The sequence below is a fragment of the Eptesicus fuscus genome, chromosome 8, assembly GCF_027574615.1.
Source record: "Eptesicus fuscus isolate TK198812 chromosome 8, DD_ASM_mEF_20220401, whole genome shotgun sequence".
Taxonomy (NCBI): domain Eukaryota; kingdom Metazoa; phylum Chordata; class Mammalia; order Chiroptera; family Vespertilionidae; genus Eptesicus; species Eptesicus fuscus.
In genome coordinates, this window is record NC_072480.1 from 31,244,401 (window position 1) to 31,264,082 (window position 19,682).

At 37.7% G+C, this 19,682-nt stretch overlaps 1 pseudogene; it reads right to left on the reverse strand.

Annotated features, from left to right (window-relative positions):
• The window catches only part of LOC103289696 (ATP-dependent RNA helicase DDX54-like), a 41,513-nt pseudogene extending 22,186 nt beyond the window's left edge, over positions 1-19,327 (reverse strand).
• Positions 19,328-19,682: the final 355 nt, after the last annotated feature.

Below are 19,682 nucleotides of genomic sequence, written 5' to 3' on the forward strand. Positions count from 1 at the left end.
TCATACATGGAGGGAATCTTGTTTCACAGCTGTCTGGGCAATACCTCTTTCTTTTCCACAGTTTTCTTGAATTAGATAATGCTACTGCCTTCTGTCATCCTGCATTTCTTTATGAGGGAAACAGCCACCAGGAAGATCATTTAAGTGCCAAGGATTTTGAGTCTTCCAATTCTGAGCCAAGGGGCTCAATCCCTTTGAGTAATCCTGGAAAAGTTAGCTTCTCTAAGCTTCAGTTTTCCTGCTCTGTAAATAGGAAAGCATTACAATCTATATAAATGAACGTGTTAATGATTTATTGCATGCAAGATGCCTCACACAGTCCTGGGAGTATATTACGTTTTCCATAAATATTTTCTCTCCTTATTATCCAACCTAAACATGTTAAAGCTTCTTTTTTTTCCCATTATTTGTTTTTGTTGAACTTTAAGATCCTGAAATTTTTATGATCTACTCACATATAGATACATGAATTCCTGATAGAGAAGAAAACTGATGCAAACTGTTAGATGGGAGTTAAATGCTGAGAGCACAGAATGAGAAGAAAAGAAGCAACCTCTCAGCAGGAGGAGATGTGTGAAAGTTTAGCATCTAGACTGAACTGAAATTATTTGAGAGGTTTATTTTCTGTTTAATAAACTATGTAAATTTGCTCAAGAAATACATCTATCAAGGCAATAAAAAAACAACAAAAAAAAAACAAAACTCTATGAATTCATGACTTACTGCCCATGAGGTAACAGAGTATCTCTGACAAGATCCTGTAAATACTACAAACCACTTTAGAGTCTTAGGGTCACTCAAAGAGTTCTGTTTCCTAAGAGTTAAACATTTTGTCACATTTTTGACAAAAGTGACATCATTAATCATATGGGGGATATAAGGACTGTGTGAGTTTAGTCATCATTGAATTATATGATATTTTGTGTAGAACAAAATATGGATATGACAAATAACAAAACTGAAGACTTGGTTAGTGATAGGAAAGTTATATTTTCAATATAAAATTGACAGTTATTGCCTAAATAATATTATTTAAAGCTATGGTAATATTGAAGTCAACTACTGAAAAACAATTTTTTTAAGCAAATGATCAAGGCAGCAACTTGGGAGAAGTTTTTTTTGTTTTGTTTCATGTTGGTTTTTTAATCAGTGAAGGTGACTCTGGAGTTATGTTGAAAAGAAAGAAGGAATCGGGACTATGCACTGCTACCAAGACAAAAAAAAAAAAAAAGAGCTTTCGAAGGAGAGTATGAAATGTTCAGAGGTCAAACAGAAACCGAGATTAAATTTTAACATTTATGTGACTTTAGTATTATATGGTCAATGATCTTTCAGAAGAACCAAATTTTAGTACATTAGCCAATAAAAAGTGAGATTGCAAAGTCATAATCAGAAAATAGAGGCAATAAATAGAGATTACTCTTGAAAAATCTATATTTTGGGATTCATACACTGAGGGAATGTTGTTTCTGGACAATATATATATATATTTATATATTTTTTTTTTTCACAGAAAAGGAAAGTCTGTTAATTAACAGCAGGAAATACAGACTTTTTTCCCCCCTGTTATTTAGCAGATTGTTATCACACATTGCACTAAAAATAAGTAAAACTAGGTAAAAGTATTAGATGAAAATTAGGTAGTAGAGGAAATCCTAATGAACAATCTATAAGAATTCTAAATACAAATTTTAAAATATAATTGTAAAACTTTAAAAGAGAATTAAGATGGAGATATATAAAGTGTTCAGTGATTAGAAAACACAATTTGTGAAGATGTCAATTGTCCTTACAATGGTAGAGTTAAGTGTAATTTCAATCCAAATTGTCATGACAACAGGTTATAAAAGGAAGGATAATCATTAACTTATTAATAAGCAAATTAGCCATGCTGGAGTGGCTCAGTGGTTGAGCGTCTATCTATGAACCAGGAGGTCACAGTTCTATTCCCTGTCAAGGCACATGCCCAGGTTGAGGGCTTAATCCCCAGTGTGGGGGCATGCAGGAGGCAGCCACTCAATGATTCTCTCTCATTATTGATGTTTTTATCTCTCTGTTTCTCTTTGAAATCAATAAAAATATGTACATTTAAAAAATAAGCAAATTAAAATCACAAGGAGTTTCTATTACATATCATTAAGTATAAAATAGATTGATAACGATGTGAGAAAAAGAAAAATCTGTATTGAAAATGTAACTTGTATTAAACACTTTGCTGAATATCCCTCCATTAACTACTAAATTTAAAAAATGTCTATCCTTTAAACAGTAAAAAGACTGGTATATATATATATAGTAGAGAAACTCCTGAACCTGTGCTCCAGAAGAAATTTAGCAGGATTTTTGTAGCAGCTATATTGTTAACTAAAAAGGAAGAAAAACAAAATAAAAAGCAATGACCCACATGTAAATCCCTGACAGAATCAAGAATGGCTTCATGGGCATGTGATCTATGTAGTCTTATAGGGCTTCACACTTAAAATATTCCTATGATGGGTTTAATACTCTGCTGTCACCATCTTAACCTTTTGCACTCGGATGTCAAGTGTTACTCAACACGGTTAGCATCGGTAGCAGCTCGAGAAAAAAAGCAAGCAAGTGCAAAGGGTTAAGGCTGTTGGGGGTATTTTTGTTCTTTTTTACCCTCACCCAATGATATTTTTATTGATTTTTAGAGAGAGAGGAAGAAAGGCAGCTGGAGGAGATGAGAGAGAGAGAGAGCGAGAGAGAGAGAGAGAGAGAGAGAGAGAGAGAGAGAGAGAGAGAGAGAGAGAGAGAGATTGGTTGCCTTCAGTATGTGCCCTGAACCTGCCACCTTTTGGTGTACCTGAGGACTCTCAGACAAACTGAGCCACCCAGCCAGAGCATCTTAAAGTTTTTAATACTTTTTCAAGTAGGGGCCTCACATTTTCATTTTGATCTGGGCCTCACAAATTACATAGCCAGTCCCAAATAGAACTGCACAATAAATCATTTGTTTATACAATAGATATTATTGCTATGAAAATGAATGAACTACAACATCACGCATTAACTTGGATGTAGTCCATACATTAAAATATCCACTACAATTCCATTTCAACAAATTTTAAAGCAAACTATGTTTGTTAAATGTTGCACAAATAGGTAAAGAAGCTATACTTTAAATTAAGCAAAATAATTTTATCAGATAAGTCAGTATACTATTTATAGCTAAGCAGGTTCTTACTGATTCTTCATACATGCATGATTTATAGTCTCTTCTATATGTATGATTTCTTAAAAAAACAATTAAAATTTAAAATGTGTTGACTAGAGTTAAATGACACCTATCCATGAATTTGAACTGTAGCTTTACATCTCTGAAAAGGAAGTTGACTGAATGGGAGTGGGGGGCGGTGAATTTGCAAGATAGAAGAAGCAAGATTTAAAAGGCTCATTAAAGTTGAATACAGAATTTCAAGTGATTCTCTAGAACTGGATTCTTCAATTAGTATATTTTAAGTGATGCATTAGGAAATTACTTACCAGTGTAACTGTAGTTTGGGGAGAAAGAATATGAAAGAAACTTTTTAATTTAGTTTTGTTTAGTTTTTAGAATGGAGAGATTTCAGCAAACTTTAGGCACAAGACAAGAAGACATAACAAAGTCAACATGAAGCACACGTGCCAATGTGCCCTGGTCTGTGGTTGTGGACTTTACCTTTCTTCAGCGATGGGCGAGAGCGACTTCTTTTCCTACTAATGCTGCTGAAATTGCCAAAGCTGTCCACGTGATGAAATGTTGGAAGACACTCTAAGAGTCAGCACAGAACAGGAGTAAAACATGTCACTAACTATGGGGCCATTAGTTAGAATCCCTCCATGCCTCAGATTATCTCAAGATGGAGCTATTGGCCTGCAAACCATATCTTGATAACCAGGCACATCATGACAAGTGTAAGCCAGAGACTTCCAATGTGTCAACAGCCCCAGAGAGGAAGTTAAGTAGTTTAAAGCTGCATTCAATATTTCCTACCATGAGGGTCCTATTTAATTGTGCTGGCTAACTAAGTGAACATTTTGGGGATTGTTAAATAAATAAGCATTGTGATAGTTTAAATTACTGCTTATCATTCTAGCTACAGGGTCTTTTGATTAACCGCCCCAGTTATCCTAACTTATTGTAACTGGTACATGGTGGCAAAAAGACCCCATTATCAAATGTTCTCAAGCTGCACTTTTTCCTAGAGCACCATTAAGGATAACTGACCAAAAGGGTAAAGATGTTGGAGGTGATCTGATTTTCAAAGAAGTCATTCTGTAAATTGAATTCACTAGTGGAATTTCATTAATGGAAATATTTTAGCTCCAAATCCTCCAGGGAGAAGCAGGCAACTAATTAAAAACAGCATATTGTAACTACTCCTAGAATACTCCAGTAGTAAATTGTGCTGCTCTGGTGGGGGATAAATCATTGTTTTCCTCTAAAAGCTGCCACACAATTTTCAAAATTACTTTCTGAAAGTAACATTTGCATTCATCTGACAGTGGCATTTATAATATGTGAACACCTTGAGCAAAATTTTCTATCTGCCAGCTTAATAATTTACTTTTTATAAACTTAGTTTCACATCAGATATTCTAATGCATTTTGCTATGCATAATGCCAACATGTCTAGAGGCATATGCTTTTCTGGAATTTGTCAAACAGCTCAGCAATCTTATTTAACCTAAATATACTATTCCAGTATATTATAACAACACATAATTCTGAGGTTACCAGGACCACAACTGCCTCTAAATATCTTCCCCTCTAATTTGGTCTAAAAACACTTATCTTCAAGGTCTCACTATGGGACTGAAAGCAAAAGTAAGTATGTTATCTGGAAGGTCACCCTACCAACAAACCTGTTACTCTAAATAGCTTTAAATATGTTTCTTTTTGGCACGATATTCCAATTGAATTCTAACAAAAATGCTTATATTAAACCACTTAATAATTGGTGTTTTGAAAGTTGAATGGACTTTTTATCAAGGCATTTGCTACAAAACCATGTTCTATTGCTGAGACTGAGTTCCCTTAAGTCTGAAGGGTAAGAGAGCCATTAAAAAAGAAAAGAGGAATGCCTTATTTCTGTACTAACTTCTAAAGTGAAGCATTTGGCTTTAGCTGGTTTTGGCTCAGTGGATAAAGCATAGGCCTGTGGACTGAAAAGTGCCAGGTTTGATTCCAGTCAAGGGCATGGACCTTAGTTGCAGGCTCAATTCCCAGCCCTGGCCAGGGCTTATGGAGGAGGCAACCAATTGATGTGTCTCTCACACTGATGTTTCTCTGTCTCTGTCTCTCCTCCTTCCTTCCACTCTAAAAATCAATGGAAAAATATCCTCGGCTGAGGATTAACAACAACAACAAAAAGTGAAGCATTTGTGAAATGATTATTAATTAATATTTAACTATCCCTATCTTTTGAAGTTATTTCAAATAAGAGATTAAGGTGACAGTACATTTACTGAATACAGTGGCATATCTTACAAATTTTATTGCATAGCATGTTAACTAAATAATGAGACATAAATATGTCACCATCCCTAAAAATAATTCAAAAAAGCTATAGCAAATTTTGATATTTCTTAAAACATTATCTTTCTATAACTTTTAGTTAATTCCATCTGTTTGAAGGCAGTAAAATATATTCTTCTGCCTAAAATTTATTTATAAAAGTCATTCCTGTCCAATAAAGATGCCCAATTCCCAGGATCAATGTGATTGATTTAAATTGCTCTCATTACCCACACAAATGGGGCCAACAAGAGCCCAAGACTTTCCAAGGCTGGAAATAAGCCTGGAGCTAAAAGGAGAATGTTTTGTTTGAAGTTTTAAATATTTTTCATATTGCAATAATATATCCTATATAATAAAGAGCTAATATGCTAATTAAACCAAACAGCAGAATGTCCGGACCTTCCGGAGGAAGGTAGGGCTGCGAGGGCCAGCCGAGGCTGCGAGGGGCTGCAAGGGGCTGCAAGGGGCTGTGAGGCAGCCAGGGCTGCGAGGGCTGAGCCCCTTGCATGAATTTGGTGCATCTGGCCTCTATTGTAATATATATGTTATCTGGAAGGTCACCCTTACACACACACACACACACACACACACACACACACACATACATAGATAGATAGATAGATAGATAGATAGATAGATAGATAGATAGATAGATAGATATAGATAGATAGATATGTATGGATATCCTATATAATAAAAGGCTAATATGCAAGTTGACCAAACAGCAGAATGACTGGTCTCTATGATGTGTACTGACCACCAGGGGGCATATGCTCAACACAGGAGCTGCCCCCTGGTGATCAGTGCACTCCCACAGGGGGAGCGCTGCTCAACCAGAAATTGGCCTCATGGCTGGCGAGCACAGCAGCAGTGACGGGAGCCTCTCCTGCCTCCACAGCAGTGCTAAGGATGTCCGACTGATGGCTTGGTCCCGCTCCCCAGGAGAAGCAGACCTAAGCCATCAGTCGGACATTCCTCGAGGGCTCCCTGACTGCAAGAGGGCACAGGCCAGGCTGAGGGACACCCCCCCGCTCCCCGGGGAATGCACAAATTTCATGCACCGGGCCTCTAATATATGTGTGTGTGTGTGTGTGTGTGTGTGTGTGTGTGTGTGTATGTGTGTACACACACACACACGTATAATGTAAATTTTCCATTTTAACCAGTTTGAAATTTACAATTCAGTGGTGTTTATATTATCATGAAATCATCTGGGATATCTATTTCCAAAACTTTTTTCGTCACTCAAACAGAAACTCAGTAATTATTAAGCAATGCCTCCCCATTCTCCCCTCTCCACAACTCCTATAACCTTCAATGTACTTTTTGTCTCTATGAATGAACCTATTCTGTATGCTTCTTCTAATTGGAATCATATAATATTTGTCCTTTGTGTCTTGCTTAAAAGTTCTTTATGTTTCAGAACTTCATTCCTTTTTGTTACTGAATAGTATTCTAGTACTTGCATATACAACATTTTGTTTATCCATTCATCTGTTGATGGGTATTTTGGTTGCTTCTACTTTTGGCTGTTGTACACATCTGTTTCTTAGTTTTTTAAGGAACAATCAAGACTATTTTCCAGAGTTGCTAAACCCATTTTAAATTCCTACTATCAAGGTACAAGAGTGCTTTATATTAATAATTGTAACATCTTCTTAATAAGTTGACCCTTTGTCAATCTATAATGATCTTTTTTTGTCTCTTGTAGTAGGTTTTGACTTAAAAAAATTTTTTTTAATATTAATAGATCCATCCCAGCTGCCTTAGGGTACCATTTAGACAGAGCATTTTTTTCATCCATTCACTTTCAATTTACAGTATTTGTGATGTTCAATTTAAACTGAATCTCCTGTAGACTATACATAGTTGCATATGTTCTGTATCCATTATTCCAATCTCTGCCTTTTGATTGAGTTTAATCTATTTGCATTTAAAATAATGACTAATAAAGAAGGGCTTACTCCTGCCATTTTGCTATTTGTTTTCTGTATACTTTATACTTTCTGTGCCTCATTTCCTTTATTTCTGTCTTTGTTGTGTTTATTTGTGTTTTTTAAAATAATGAACCATTTTTATTTCCTTCTCATTTTTTTCTGCATAATTTTTGATATTTTCTTTTTTATTTCCTTGAAGATTACACTTAACATCCTAAACTTTAAATTAATACTGATTTTACTTTAATGTAATTAAAAGCTGCCTCTATTCATGTTTTCTCTCTCACCTCCTTTATGCTGTCATTGCCATAAGTTACATCTTTATCTATTGTATGAACAATAATATAAATATATCATTTTTTATTTATTTGTCTTTTAAATTCTGTAGGACATAAAGTAGAGCTATCAACCCAAAATACAATAATACTTGATTATATTTATATCTTTGAAAATGTCAAAATGTTTATATGTAGTTACATATGAGCCTTTATTTGTATACCTGACAACACACACACACACACACCAGGGTGTTTTGAATGCTGTACAGATGAGTACCCTGACTTATTTGGGAAGTTTTATGGAATGTTTCTGCTTGATGCATGTTTGGAACTCTGGAGAGCTCAACATACTGCTTGGAAATAAAGAGTTCTCAGTATATTAAAAGAGTGAATAAATAATCAAATGTAGAACAAGGTGTATAGAAAATGCTGTAAGACTTCTGATGGCCATGCTTCAATCAGAAGAAAACTATGACTCTAGAAATAATTGAAGTGAGTTTGAGGTCCACATATGGGGTCAATGGACTATGACCAGGAAGCATCCTGGAAACCCAGCAGGAAAGACTCTATCATCACATATAATAAAACCCTAATATGCAAATCGACTGAACTGAGGAAAGACCAGTGGAATGACCGATTGCTATGACTTGTGCTGACCACCAGGGGGCAGATGCTCAATTCAGGAGCTGCCCCAGGTTGGGGGCAGCTCTTATATTAAGCGTCTGCCCCCTGAGAGGGAGGCTACCTGTGGCGGTGATCAGTGGGCGGGGCTGCACAGCAGGCAGTGCCAGGCCACCAGCAGGCAGTGCCAGGCCATGGCGATCAGTGGGCAGGGCCACACACACAGCAGGGCAGGTGCCAGCGGGGGCCCCTCAATCGCCCCACCCACTGGTTGTCCCACAGATGGTCCTGATCACTGGCCAGGCCTAGGGACCCTACCCTGTATATTGGAAACAGTTTCTTAGATTTAAAAATTAAAACCTGGCAAGGCTATTCTAACACTGAAAAAACAGGATGATGCAGCAATGACATGCATGAACTGGCTTGCACATTTTGTGGTCAGCCTGATTCTGACACTTATAAGTGTGTGACAAAGCCAATTACTTAACTTCTCTCTGCTTCAGTTTTTCCACCCATAAGATGGAGAAAATGGTACTACTGCCTCAGAAGGATCCTGTTATGTACTACTTTTTATAATAAAGGCAAAAAACGTAGCTGCCCATACAACAGCAACATGCCTTTCACCTCTATGAAAAGTATGGACACTGGTGCATGCAGCGTCCTGGATTGTGAGCAGGATGTCCGACTGCTAGTTTAGGCCCAACATCTCCTGAGGGGTCCCAGATTGTGAGAGGATTCAGGCCGGGCTGACAGACCTGCCCCTCCCCTTCCAAGCATAAATTTCATGCATCGGGCATTATTATTATGAACTCCCCTCTTAGTAATGCTTTTATGTTGCATCTCATAAGTTCTGGCATGTTGTATTTTAATTTTTGTTTGTTTCAAGAAGCTTTTTATTTTCCCTTAAATTTCTTCTTTAATCCATTTATTGTTCAGGTGAGTATTTTTAAATTTCCATGTGTTCATAAATTTTCCAGTTTTCCTTTTGTTATTGACTTTCAATTTTATGCTGTTGTGGTCAGAGAAGATACTTTGTATGATTTCAATCTTCTTGAATTTCTTAAGAATTGCTTTGTGGACTAACATATAGTTCCATATTCTAAGAATGTGCATTCTGCAGTTATATGTTCATTTGATCTATTGTGTTGTTCAAATATGCTCTTTTCTTATGGAGTTTCTGTCTGGATGGTCTATCCATTGTTCAGAATGGGATATGAAATAGCCCAACTATGATTGTATCACTGCTTGTTTTTCCTATTAGCTCTGTTAGTTTTTGCTTTATATACTCAAGTACAGTTATTATATACTAGAGGCCCAGTGCACGAAAATTTGTGCACTGGGGGCAGGGGGTCCCTCAGCCCGGCCTGCCCCTCTCACAGTCTGGGAGCCCTCAGGGGATGTCCCATGGGGAGCAGGCCTAAGCCTCAGTCTGGCCTCCCTCTGCGGGAGGTGACCGGGCTGATCAGGGGAAGGCGCTGCCCGCATCACCCCGCTGCTGCTGCCATTGCTGGCCGCAAGCCCTGAGCCTCCCTTGCAAGCCTTCGGGGCTCACAGCTGCCTGAGCCCATGGCTGCTGTGAGCCCATGGCTGCCGTGAGCCCATGGCTGCTTGAGCCCTGGGCCTCACAGCTGCTGTGGCTTTGTCTGGATGGACGTCCAGATGGATGTCCGGAAGACATCAGCCCTAATTAGCATATTACCCTTTTAATAGTATAGATTCTTGATGAATTGACCCCTTTGTTATTATGACCCTCTTTGTCTCCCCCCTTTTTTTTTATTCCTCACCTGAGATATTTTTCCATTGATTTTTAGAGAGAGTGAAGAGAGAGGGAAAGACAGAAAGAAATATCAATGTGAGAGAAACACATTGATTGGTTATCTCCTGCACAAGCCCTGACCAAGGTCTGGATCAGGGAGGAGCCTTCAACTGAGGTACGTGCCCTTGACCGAATCAAACCCAGGACCCTTTAGTCTGCAGGCTTATGCTCTATCCTCTGAGCCAAACCAACTAGGGCTCTTTTTCTCTTTTTGCTACTTTTAGTATAAAGTCTATTTGTCTGATACAACTATAGGTACCCCTGCATTTTTTTAAATTAGCATTTGCTTGAAATGACTTCTTACATTCTTTACTCTCAGTCTATTTGTATCTTTAAGACTAAAGTTGCTTGTGGGCAGCATATCTTTGGATTTTATTTTTTAAATCTATTCAGGCATTCTATGTCTTTTGATTATAGAATTGAATAAATTTTTATTTAAAGTAATTATTTATAGGAAAGAACTTGCTATTGCCATTTTGTTAATTGTGTTTTGGTTGTTTTGTAGATCCATTATTCCTTATTTTTTATACCTCTGTCTTTTTTATGTTTTGATGTCTTTTGTTATCACTATGCTTTGACTTCTTGATCATTTTCTTGTGTGTAAAGATCTTCTTGATCTTTTCTTGTTACAGGTTTTCCCTTTGTGGTTACTATGAGGGGGGCCATTTGTTAACTGTAGCATCTTGCTGCAAGGAGAGGCAGAGAGTTTTCAAAACTATGAAGTCAAGGCTCCTTTTTCTTACTAGCCCTTTCTTTAGTTTATCTCCATCCTCATGCATTTTGTTAAAAGCAGCAAAAAAGAAACCAGGTGGCACATTTAATATTATATTTATTATCTTACAAGTTAGATCATCCAATTCATTAGATGAATTTTCTACTTCATTCATGATTTTGGAGGACAATGTTGTTAACTTAATTTTGAGCAAAACTCTTCCTTCTTCCAATAATGGTGGTACTACCTCCCTTTACTTGAAACTGTTACCCAGTTTATCAAAAGCCATGAGTCTTCAAGTAACAGCTTCTTCAAGGCACTTTTCTTTTTCCCTAAGTCTGCAAAACCTTCTTCTCAGTCCCAAAGCAGTCCTATAAGTTTTGTTTTTTTTACAGCAACATGCCACTCACTTCCAGATACCCAAGTATTAATTGCTTATTACTGCATAAAAGTTACCCAAATGTAGCAGATTAAAATGAGAAACATTAATTTTAAGTTTCTCTGGGTTTTTAAGTGTCTAAAAACTGCTTAGTCTGTTAATCCTGGCAGTCTTGCATGAAGCTGCAATCAAGGCATCAGCTGCTGCTTTGACCATCAGCACAAGGCTTGTGTGGGTCTGGAGGATCTACTTCCAAGCTCACATTGATGGCTATTGGAAAGATGCTTCAGTTCCTTGCCATATAAGCCTGTGCATATGACTGTTGACATTATGTCTTCCACTGGAGCAAATAATGCAAAAGAAACAATGGATTCAAGACAGAAGGCACTGTGTTTTATAACTTATCTCTTGAAGTAACATATCCTAACTTCTACACTATCCTGTTTATCATGCAGGGCAGTGTTGGACAATGCAGTGGGAATGAATGACAGGAGGCATGTTAGAGGTTGTCTGTTCCATCAGAAGAGGGGGACATAGAATGGGAGAAACATTCAACTCCTAGAACCTAGAATGTAGGAGGCTTTAAATAAATGTTACTTGAATCATTGATGACAAAATTCACTGGGGATTGTTGTTTGCTTTAGTTTTTCTGAACACCTTTAGATAAAACACTGTTAAAAGACATTTCCAAGGACCTGTCTCTGGATGACTACTTTATTCTTGCTACATCTCACGATAGTAATCATAATAAATTTGTAAGGCATGATTTCTTTTAAAAATAATAAGTTATTTTACAAAATTAGTTATTTTGTATATTTTTGCCTTTTCCAAAATTTTTTGGACAGATGTTTAAATATACTCAAATAGTCAGACTCCATTTTTTTTTCTGTATCTATTGAAGTTATTTTCTGTGGCCTAGATGACATCAATTATAAATTATCTGGCTCATTTGCATTTATATGTATTTGCCTTATCTCTTAAAATATTTCCAACTTTTTGAAGGTATGATGACTGCTTTTTATAATATTTATTCATGATTATATATCCAAATGAGTTTAAGTCAGCAATCTAAATGTCCATTGACAGATGAATGGATAAAGAAAGAGTAATATATATAGCAAAAGGAAATCCTGTCATATATGACAACATGGAAGAACCTGAAGGACATTATGCTAAGTGTCAGTCACAGAAGGACACATTCTGCACGACTCTTCTAATATAAGGAATCTGAAAGAGTAAACTCATTCAAGCAGAGAGTAGAATGGTGGCTTACAGGGCCTGGGGTTTGGAGTGGAGCATAGGGGAAGTAGAAAGTTGCTGTTCAATGAATGGGTATGTAGTCAGTTATCTACACTAATACAAGAGAAAGATGCTAATTGACCGTACTTCTGCTACGCCCACAGCGAATCAGGAGTGATATGAAAATTAACCCAATAAAGATGGTGGGTAAATTTGCATATGCAGCAGCATGGGCAGCGCCTGACACCGCCCGCAGGGTCCAGGCTGCGATTGGGACTGGGCAGGCTGGGCGGGCAGCGCCTGATGCTGCCCGTGGGGTCCAGGCCACGATCGGGGACCCGGGCAGGTGGCACAGGCAGCGCCTGACGAGCCTGCGGGGTCCAGGCGGCAATCGGGGACCTGGGTAGGCAGGGGTGGCCAGGGTCTCTGGGATCACTGTCTGCCCCCAGGCCACCTGTGGACACAGGTGGAGCAGGCCGGGGTTGAACATTTTAATGAAAATGGGATGCCTGTGCCCCGCCCCACCGCACCCTGTCCCTGGAGAGGAGAGGGAAGTGGGCAGTTAGGAGGCACCGGGGCTTGGAAGGGGCTGGGAGCAACCTGCAGGCATGCTACCAGGAAGAGGTGCTGAACCATGAGGATGCAGAGGGCTGGCTGATAGAGGCACGCAAAGGTGCAGATGAGGTGGCTCTCGCCGGCACTGAGCTGGAAAAGTGCATCAACAGCCTGATGGACGAAATCGCCTTTCTGAAGAAGGTGCATGAAGAGGAGATCGCCAAAATGCAGGCGCAGATCCAGTATGCTCAGATCTCCATGGAGATGGACATGTTCTCCAAGTTCTACCTCTCCACCACACTCAAGGACATCAGCGCCCAGTAGGAGAAGCTGGCTGCCAAGAACATGCAGAATGCCAAAGAATGGTACCAGAGCCGCTTCACCTTGCTGACTGAGAGTGCTGCCAAGAACATCTACGTGGTGGGCACCGCCAAAGACAAGGTGTCCAAGAGCTGCTGCCTGCTCAAGGCCAAGACCCTGGAAATTGAAGCAAGCTGAGCATGAACGAAATGCTGGGAAAGCAGCTGCAAGAGCTGGAGGATAAGCAGAACTCCGACGTTAGTGCTATTCAGGACACAATCAACAAATTAGAGAATGAGAACTACAAAGAGTGAAATGGCACAATATTTAAAAGAATACCAGGACCTCCTCAATGTGAAGATAGTTTTGGATATTGATATTGCAGCTTACAGGAAACTCTTGGAAGGTGAGGAGAACCAGCTCAGTTTCACCAGCGTGGGAAGCATAGCCAGTGGCTACTCCCAGAGTTCCCAGGTCTTTGGTCGATCTGCCTAAGGTGGTTTACAGACTAGCTCCTACTTGATGTCCACTTGCTCCTTCCCTTCTTAATACACCAGCCAAGTCCAGGAGGAGCAGATCGAGGTGAAGGAGACCATTGAGGCTGCAAAAGCTGAGGAAGCTAAGGATCAACCCCCCCCCCCCCCTCTGAAGGAGAAGCTGAAGAGGAGGAAAAGGAGAAGGAAGAGGCTGAGGAAGAGGAAGAAGGTGCCAAGGAAGGATTTGAGGACACAAAGGAGGAAGAAGAAGGAGGTGAAGGTGAAGGAGAAGATTCCCAAGAAGCTGAGGATGAGAAGGTGCTGGGGAGGAGCAAGCAACCAAATAATTTCCTTAATTATTTCAGAAATAATCCTCCTGAAACCAGGTCAACCCCGTTACCAACGAAGCAGTTGAGTTCCCGATACTATATGAATTAAGAAGTCAATATATGTAACATTCTGAGGTGACTCGGGTTGGACATTAAATGTTATGCTATGACTTTTCTCCTTATGCAAAGTATCTGTTTGCTTGCAGAGTGGCTTCCTGGCTTGCTGCCAGCCTGTGCATGGTCCACGCTTATGAGTTCAGGATCTATGACAATGTGAATAATTCTGATGTTTACAATAAAAACACATGAATACACGAATTCACTAATGTTAATGTTAAACTTCATGGAAAAAATACTCCTTTGAATCTTTGGTGGTTAGAAATTAAAGACCTCAAATCATGTGCAATAAACAGTAAATAAAGTTACACTGAATGACAAAAAAAAATACATTAGGGGTCAGGAAACATTCAAAGAACTGGGGAACCATTCTCAAATCAGGAAGGGAAGTCACAGGGTGTATATTATTGCTACGAATACAGTATTTCCTACTACTTACAACATATACAATGTAATGTATTAGATGCCTCCCTATCGCATGAAGTACGTATTCTCATAGAGTAATACTGGTAGATATGTTATAGTTATGGCAGTATGTCATATCCTACCTGTATTAATAAAAGTGTAATATGCTAATTAGACCATGAGACCTTCCAGACATCCTTCCGGACAAAGCCATGGTGGCAGGGTCGAGGCAGAGGCAGTTAGAGGTGATCAGGCCAGGAGGGGAAGGCAGTTGGGGGTGATCAGGCTGGCGGGGTGGGGGGCAGCTTTGGGCGAGCAGGCCAGCAGAGGGGACCAGTTGGGGGTGAGCAGGCTGGCAGGCAGAGGGGTTAGGGGCAATCAAGCAGGCAGGTGGGTGAGTGGTTAAGAGCCAGCAGTCCCGGATTGCGAGGGGCTTGTCCGACTGCCAGTTTAGGCCCAATTGGAGAGGATGCAGGCCGGGCTGAGGGACACCCCCCCCTCCCCCGTGCACGCGGGCCACTAGTGTAAGATAAATTTTAGAGTTCTGTTGTATAACACTGTGCCTATAATTAACAGTACTGTATTGTAACTTAAAAATGTCAAGAGGTTAGATCTCATGTTATGTGTTCTTATTAGACACACACACACAAGAATGTGTGTGGATGCAAAATGCAAATATGAGCATGTTTCTTGCTTCCTAGAATTCAAAATGTGTGTGTGTTTTTTCCCTGCAGTATACAAATATTTGCCTGTATTGTTTGAGAAGCTGAGCTCATAAAGAATTTATAAAAATGAGGATATTAAAAATAATTTCACAAAGAACCCCAGGATCCTTATTCAAATTTATCTATATAAAATCAAAGCGAATCTAGTTAAATAAATAACTTTGGAAAGAATAACATAAAAATATACTTACATCTTTCAAGAAAAATAATGTTTGATAAAAGGTAATGTTTAATAAATGAGTTAAAAAAAAAAAAGAAAGAAATCTGGACTCTGCTTCTGGTGAAATGTTACAAAAGAGTCCTTAAGAAAAATATAGCATAGTTTAGTGATTTAAAAAAAAATGAAATTTCTATATTTCCACCCATTTACAGTTTATATACCCATAGTAAAATTGTGACTTATACTTCTTGTCATCTTATCAATTGCTGCATTGATCATAAAATGTTGCCCATTTTTATTTAAAGATAGTTATACTAAACTCTAACTATGATCAAATAAAAACCAGACAACCTTGAAGGTGGAGGGAACAGAATTCTTTTTAATGCAGGACCATGAAAATTGGACTCAACCTAATGGACCAAGAAAACACTTACTAAAACTAAAACGGTATTGAAAGATGCTCTCTCAAAGGGATTGGTGAGATTATTCAGAGGACCCCTCATTTTGAGCTAGCAACTCTATAGTTTACCAGCTTCCCCTTACTTATTTCTCTAATAAATTCTCATTTTACTGTGATCAGTTATCTGTATAAAATTAGGATTAAAATGATATGTTGTAAATTAAATTAGATTAATACAAAATATTGAATGTATATTTACCTGTACAATACAAAAATTATATAAGCTCACATGTAATGTATAATTAAATTTTAAAAATGTGCCAAGTATTATAAATAAGGATCTCACTTTTGATTATTTCCCAAGTAAGATGAATTTTATTTTTCCATATATCTGATGACAGAAGATAGCTATATCTTTTCCTATCAGTGTACCAAACCTTGAAAACATAATTCAATAGAAAAGGGAATAAAATAAATAGTTCATGTGTGTGCCAAGATAATACACCTACTGAGACATGGAGAAAAAAAGTGAATTTTTTCTATTATTTGTAAATAAATGTTAGTTTATTACACATTTTATTAGATCACTTTTTCCAATACAATATTTTAGGAAATAAAATGTCTTTTTACTAAAAAAAATGTTCGTTTGATTTTTTTCTTTGGTATATTTTATATTCACCACAATGGTTTGGATTATCATTTAAACATTTATACATTGTAAAAGAAATGGCTTATAAAAGTGATGAAATGCATGCTTGTTCTATAAGATCAAATCTGAATAGAATCATGTTAATTAATCCACTCTCTCTTCAGATGGTAACCTTAAACTGGAATTATAAATCAGTTTACCACTTAACTCAACAAATGAGTAGAGTATCATTTGAGCCCAGCTGGTGTGGCTCAATGGTTGAGCGTCAGCCCATGAACCAGGAGGTCATGGTTGGATTCCTGGTCAGGGTACATGCCTGGCTTGTGGACTTGATCCCCAGTAGGGGCTATGCAGGAGGCAGCCAATCAGTATTTCTATCCCTCTCCTTTCATCTCTCTAAAATCAATGAAAATACATATTTTTAAAAAGAATGTCATTTGGTACTGATCATAGACAATTTATAGTGCAAAATACACATACAATATTTTTACTCACCCCTTTAATAACACTGTCAGTAACCCGTAAATGATGATTTAACAGCTCTGCAGATCCTCATTCATAAGGAGCAGGAGTAATGTACTAATAAGAGATTGCTCTTTTAACAGAATGAATTAAATGGCAGTGTCTGTGATTATAGCAAAATGATTAACTTAAGTGAATATAATGAAGCATGTAGTGAATTCTCAATATCCATTTCAGAGCAAGTGTACTTTGATCTCACTGTGTTTAAAGTGTACTCTGCTAAAAATGTGTGTGGTTTCAGAGATCTGAATAATCAGGCATCATGTGGAACAAAAATGAAAACTGTAAAGTAAATGCATGCTGGCATATTCATTACTGTTTCCAAGGTAGACAGTTTTCTTATTCTCCACAGTTCTTTCCCACAAATTGTCTCATTTAATCATCTTTCTTGTGCAAAGGCGCATTTGTCCACATGAAATGAATGGACACAGAGCATCTTAGCTATTCATTTCAGCTGTTACAATGACTGGCACCCATTGCTGTGTGGCTAATTTGGTCATGGTAGCTGGTAACCACTGGGAAGATTTTAAAGGAGCAGATCACCTGGCAGGATTGCAACCTGATGCACTTTCTATGGAAGACATTGCTTTAATATCATATTGACTTTACTAAATACATACAGCACTTCGGATGTTTATGTTGTAAATAAATAAAAATGTGGCAAGTAATTTGCATTATGCATAAATGCATATGTTTAATGCTTAACAAAATTTTATGACAATCAAAACATGCAAAATAATTAAAGGTTTTTATTCCTATTCTTTCATTTTTCTGTAGCTGTATTGACTGCTGGAGTACAGATTTTTATTGGCCCAGACTTGGCAATATTTTTCATGAGATGGTAAATTAAGTCCTGCTGTTTCTAACTTCATAAACAGAAACTGTACTAGAAAATTCTCTATTACCTTTAACTTTCTTATTAAATTTAACCCATCTTTTCTGAAAAAAAGACCAAGAAGTAAAAACAGTCCTAGTACTAGATTGGATTTTAATTCTAGGTGTGTGGGGTGAGTGTAGCTGTGTATATGGTTTGTTTGGCCAACACAGTGTTTATAAAAATATTGAATGAATTAATGGAGGACATGCATACTCCAATTCCATTCTCCGTGCTTGCATTTCAATTGGCCATAAAAATTTGCTTTGTGTCATGTGAGCTGCAACTAGCTACATTTCAAACAGTGAGTGTATCATAGTCATTAAATATTCTATTCAAATTTTACTCTTAACTACTGCCAAGGAATGTGTAGAGGCTAATAGCTGTACCAAGTGATTCTCCACTTTAAATGAGCATGGAATCCAGATGGGAATAAAAGTAAGTTTTAATTCATATTTATTATGTTGAGAATATATGTTATTTAGTTGTTGTGCAGTAAGTCCTTTCATAAAAAATAAAAGCAATTTTAAAACAATACATATACATAGTAAGAATATAAAATAGTACAAACATGTTGGAGTAAAATGTGCCTTTCTTACACATTCCTTTCTTCTACACTCTATAATAGATATAATTCTACAGAAATACACAGATAATCATGTGCATATATTAATTTAAAAACACACATTTTATTATGTTATGCACGCTTGTATGCACCATACTTTACCTTACTTAACAATGTCCTAGAGATCCTTCCTTAGCAACACATTTAGTTCTTCCTAGTTTTCATTACACTGTTAGAAGCAGTCTGTTACATGGCTATACCTGGAAATAAATCTTCCTTGATTCTGCAGGATTCTGCTTACTCTCTCTCAGCATCAGAATCCTGCTCATCCTCCTCCTCCTGTTCTCCAATAGGGCAGTCCCAAGTCCTAAATGCCATTACCTCACTGTGACAATAAGTGAAAAATAAGTTATTTTAATTTTAATCAGTACACAGGTTATGTTGAAAGAAATTAATTTTGTCCAAGTGAATAAGTACACGATATTTTACATGAAGTGTATTTTTGTGTATGCACACACACATGACAAGGGAGGGAGGGATTGTAAGTATAACACAATGAGTGTGTTTTAAAGACGCTTCCTAGAGCAAGGCAGTGATGCTTTTGTAATTCTGACTAAATGAAGGGGGTGGGGGGCAGGCAGCTATTACCTTCATGGTTACAGGGCGATGTTCACAGTTTCCACAGAAGAGCAGCCATGTGGTATATGGTGCTTGGATGATCTGGACAATGGAAGGAAAACACATGATCTTGACAGAGGTGTTGTAGCTTATAGAGTCTGTAACATCTCTCAGGAGTCATCAATGCTGTGAAAACAGCTTTATAGTGAGAGGAATGATGATCCACAAAAGAGGTAGTTTAGGGACATTGAATATCATGTAAGACAGGGTTTGTAAAACTTCTACTCTAGGCAAAAATAAAAAAGTTGCATTAAAGCAGACTTTATCCCAAGAAAAATCACTTGGATGGCTCATTTTTGCTATTCAAAATGAAGATTAAGAAAAGTTATCTTGCTGGAAAGGAAAGAGAAAGAATGTTTTGTGACTTATATCAATACAGTTTGGGAGATTAAATGAACCAATTTGAAATCTTCGCTTATCC